We start from the raw sequence: 2,598 nt of genomic DNA on the forward strand, positions 1-2,598 counted from the left end.
CTCTGCCTCAAGTAACTGAGCAGCCTTGAACAGTTACCTAACCTTTGAGGCTTGATTAGCACATCTATGCAACAGAAATATTAATATCTGTCCCTTCTGAAAATAATTAAAGAGAGCTTGGCAAACAGTGACTTTTGACCTAAGTATGAATGTCCATTATTCAGTCCTGGCACCATTCCTATTCCATGGTCTCTTTCCATTATATTGTGGCATTTGTCAGTTAAGACTGTCGCTTGAGCTGGAGCAACAAAAGGAGTGTGTGCAAGTCCTCAAAAGTCTGAGGAGAAAAGGACTATGACTAAGATACTCAAAGATTTGTCGATTCAATCCAAGAATTGTGCTTTCCCCTGAGGTTTGGCTACCAGACAATGAGCTATAGTCAAAAGATGGCCTTATCCAACAAATTCTCCCAGACTGTACCATCCAGTTCTCCATAATAAGACTGAAACTCCCAGAGAATTTTCCAGGGAAGATGACCCTCCCTACTTCACTGCCTTAAAGTCATTCTCTGGCCCTTGCAGCTCATCAGCAAGTGGCAAGCAGGGCAGTAATTAGACCCTCTGCTGAGCCCTGCAGTGGCGATTTGAATAATTGAGAACATTGCAAGCCTTGGTGATGGAGGGAAAAGAGAGGCTAAAATAGAACATCTCCCTGGTTAATAGCTAAGTAACCTTGAGCATCCCAGTAGGATGAAGGCATAGAGTATGGCCCAGGCTAAAGAGCGCCCCCCGCCCATGCCTTGAAATATTAAGATATTGTGTTCTGAGAGGTTCAAGCAGCATTCCTCGTGGCTTCCTCTATATATGTCCATAATCCATGCCATGAAATTTTTTTGTTTGCTTAAAATAATTTTTTATTGCCCAGGATATTTTTTTCTTGTGTCTTATTTTGTTTGTTTTCTTTTTAAATAACTATAAATTCAAGCTTAGGGAAGCTTGCTTTGTCTTGGAAGAAAAAAGAAACAGTAATAAGAAAGCTGTTCTATCATTTGCTAACCTGATCACATTTTGAGAGAGAGATGGTAGTCATCTTGTAAGAGTAAAATTTATACCATGAACGATGCAGGTTTAAGTCTGGTGGCACTAAAAGGACACAATAGCATTGTTGACAAAATTATAATCTGCTGGTGGCATTTGGGGAAAAGAAGCTCTTGCAAATTTCTAAATAACAGTAAACTCTGTTAGGAAATTCTAAAGTGTCTTACAGGCCAAAAAGGGAATGAGGCTAGTAAAATGCCTCAAAAGAGTTTGAATAAAATACTGGATTGGAGAGTTACTGGAACTTAGATATGTAAAAATAGGGTGGTAAGTTGGGTCATGCTTACAATGGTCTCAAGTTCAAATAAACTACTGTGACAATACACCACTTCACAGGCCACACGCTTTTCCAAGGCTGTTCTTTCCTTTCCTTCAGTAGGTGTTGGCAGAAGGTGTGCTCAGTTGCTTTCCAATATAGATGCCTAGCCCCAAAGCCAAAACATGAGAGAGGAAAAGAGACAGAATGAACACCTTAAGGAATTCTGCGGAGAAAATACCCCCTTTATTCATGGCCCCACTTTTCCTCATGCTTAAAGGACGGAGCCTTTGGGGTGTCTGAAGTGGAACTCCTTAGGTGGAATGTTTTCAGGTCTACTGGACCAGTCGGACACCCAGCCTACACTTTTCCTCAAAGCATCAACTTCTTTCTCTCCTTCTGCAGCCTCTTCTTCTGACTGAGAGCTATGGTCCCTGCTGGTGTGCATCTCCACATCACACATAATCTGCCCATCTTCTTGTAGGGAAGGGCTGTCACAGTGAGAGATGGCTCTTGAACTACTCTGTCCTGATTCATGCTGTGCATCCAAAAGAATCTTCTCCATGTCTCCATTGTGGATACAGGATGAGGAAGGTACATATTCTAGCCCCCCATTTTTCCCATTGCCATTATCATTGCCATTGCTGCTGTTCATGGGTAGCTCCACCCAGGAACTGTTGAGCCCGGCTGGCGGGGGCAAAGGCTGTTCACCTTCCTTGCAATTGTTGTTGTTGTTGTTGTGGGGGGGCGGTGGCTGCTCTACTAAATGAGACTACATTGTCAGGCTGCTGAAGGAGCTGCGGCGCAGCAAGACCATCTCTGGTTCTCAGGCAGCAACACCCATGCCAAGAATTAACCCTTCACCAAGGACATCAGCTTTGACAAATTTGCATCTCCACGTTATGTTTAATGAGTGCAATCCTGGCACTTCTGCTATTGATGCTATGAGAGGCAACCTCCAGGTTTATTTTCAGGAATGGCAGGTGCTATTTCAGAAGTTTGTTGGGTGATTGCCTCCTTGTGTCACCCCTGGGGTGATGATTTTTTAAAAGCATGATGTCTTTATAAAACAACAGTATTAGTTACATCTTTCAGTATTGAAAGAGGCTTTTATTTGAGAAATTGGTCCAGTTTTTATTTACCTAAGAATCCTAACTACAGGTAGGTAGTTGAAAGAGATTATCAATCAAGGATCTTCCCTGCCCAGAAGTCCATAAATGTATCCAATTCTTGGATTCTCATTCCAAAATAAATGCCAAATAATAGATTACAAGGATGTGAGGACACTCTAAAGTACAGATGTGA

The 2,598-nt window shown here is 42.1% G+C and overlaps 1 pseudogene; it reads right to left on the reverse strand.

Moving 5' to 3' along the window:
* Positions 1 to 888: 888 nt before the first annotated feature.
* On the reverse strand, positions 889 to 2,381 carry LOC144297477 (BCL2/adenovirus E1B 19 kDa protein-interacting protein 3-like pseudogene; annotated as a pseudogene).
* Positions 2,382 to 2,598: the final 217 nt, after the last annotated feature.

This window comes from Canis aureus, chromosome 2 (assembly GCF_053574225.1).
Source record: "Canis aureus isolate CA01 chromosome 2, VMU_Caureus_v.1.0, whole genome shotgun sequence".
Classification (NCBI taxonomy): domain Eukaryota; kingdom Metazoa; phylum Chordata; class Mammalia; order Carnivora; family Canidae; genus Canis; species Canis aureus.